General features: G+C 37.8%; 1 pseudogene; it reads right to left on the bottom strand.

Annotated features, from left to right (window-relative positions):
• Positions 1–300: 300 nt before the first annotated feature.
• Positions 301–419, bottom strand: LOC118614656 (annotated as a pseudogene).
• Positions 420–1,899: the final 1,480 nt, after the last annotated feature.

Below are 1,899 nucleotides of genomic sequence, written 5' to 3'. Positions count from 1 at the left end.
AGTCTGGTCCCTGTTAACTAAATTCTTACTTTGAGGTTCTTTAGACCATTCAGTTGGTATAAATTTGGGCTCAATTATATATGAGGATTGGCTTATGGGGATGATTCCTCTAGGGGAATTTCTTTTCTTTTTCCTCATTCTATTCAGCACCAGCGTTCGAGGGCAATTCCCCCTCAGTGTTTTGGAGTGGAGCTTACTGGTTATATTTTAGCCTTACGCTGAGAGTGCAGGCCTTTGGGATCCTCATTTTTTTTTGTTTTTGTTTTTGTTCTTTTTGTTTGTTTGCTCATTTGTTTTTAACACCTACAGCACTCGGTCTTCCTACGTGATCTCCCATCCAAGTACTAACCAGGCCCGACCCTCCTTAGCTTCCGACATCAGACAGGATCGGGTGTTTTCAAGGTGGCATGACCGTAGGCTGGAATCTTCATTTGTGAATAATGTCTCTCAGTATACAAACCATCTTGTGAAAGGCTCTAGGACTTATTTTCTGTATCCTAATCCCTATGGGGCTTTGACAACTAATGCTCAAGATCAATTGATTTGGTAAATGTTTTCAGGGTACTCTCCTTAGCTTTCTGGGTTCCCACTTTCACTTTGGTTTCGGCCTAAGTATGACTTACTTTTTTGCTAGTTCATGGATACTTTTAAGAAGATGTGTCTATTCCACCCCCTACCCCAAGTGTTTTTATTTGAGTAAGAGCAATGGAAGTTTGGGAAAGATGTTAAAGTTTCTGTTGGTGATATTATTTAAATTTGCTTGTAGAGGCACCCTGAAGAGTTAGATAATCCCTAACCTCCCAAAGCTGTCCTGTTTCTGACTTCTTTTAGGACATGTATATTTTTTGGTTCAAGCATTTGCTCATGTAAAGGCCTGATCTTTACATTGAATTAAACTGATGGAAATGTAAACAAATTGTGTTGATCTTAGTGAAGAGCTGACTGGACATTTTGTTGGTGCTCCACACATAGTATATTAGTCAGGATTCTCCAGAGTAACAGAACCAGTAGACTATGTGTGTGTGTGTATGTGTGTGTGTGTGTGTATACACACACACACACACACACATATACATACACGCATACATTATGAGGAATTGGCTTGCACAATTATGAAGTCTAAAAAGTCCATGATCGGCCACCTGCACGATGGAGACTCAGGAAAACCAGTAGTATAATTCAGTCTGAGTCAGAGGACCAAAAACCAGGGTACCCTATGGTATAGATCTCAGGCTGAGGGCCAGAAAAGTTATGATAGAATGTCTCAACTGAATCAGCGAGGAAGGAAAAAAAGGGAGAAATGGGGTAAATTTCCCCTCCTTCCACATTTTGTTATATTCAGGTCCTCAGTAGATTGGATAATGCCTGCACACAGTGGAGAGGACAGTCTACCTTACTGAGTCTACAGCTCAGGGCAAGATTTTAACTAAAAGAAATGGTTGTTCCTCTTCATTTCTCCTGGAACAGAAAGGAGGTGAGTGTTTGACTTAAAAAAGGGTGATCTCTCCCTCACCCCGCCCCATCAATGTTTAGGAGGAGGAGAACTGGGAAGAATTGGGCTTAGACTTAGAGAAAGAGAGTAGTGACAGATTCTTAATGCTCAAAAGTTTTTATGTTTGCTTTTGTTTTTAATGTGGACAGCAATAGTCACAATTGTACCCTTTTAATTGCTCAGTTTATTTAACTTATTTAATAAAAATTAAAAACATAATTTAAAATTTTATTTTATAAATGAATTTAAATCTACTCTAAAATATCAACAGCATAATTTTAGTTTTTTTTTGTTGTCATAATGTTATTATTATTATTATTATTTTTAAAGGATTATTGCCATATTTGTTTTGATAACTTTTTCTGGCTTCAGTAATATTATTTGACACCTTCTTGGAATCTCAATGA

Source organism: Rousettus aegyptiacus, unplaced genomic scaffold (assembly GCF_014176215.1).
Source record: "Rousettus aegyptiacus isolate mRouAeg1 unplaced genomic scaffold, mRouAeg1.p scaffold_m13_p_2, whole genome shotgun sequence".
NCBI lineage: Eukaryota > Metazoa > Chordata > Mammalia > Chiroptera > Pteropodidae > Rousettus > Rousettus aegyptiacus.
The sequence above is the reverse complement of the archived record's forward strand: the minus strand, read 5'-3'. Positions and strand labels throughout refer to the sequence as shown.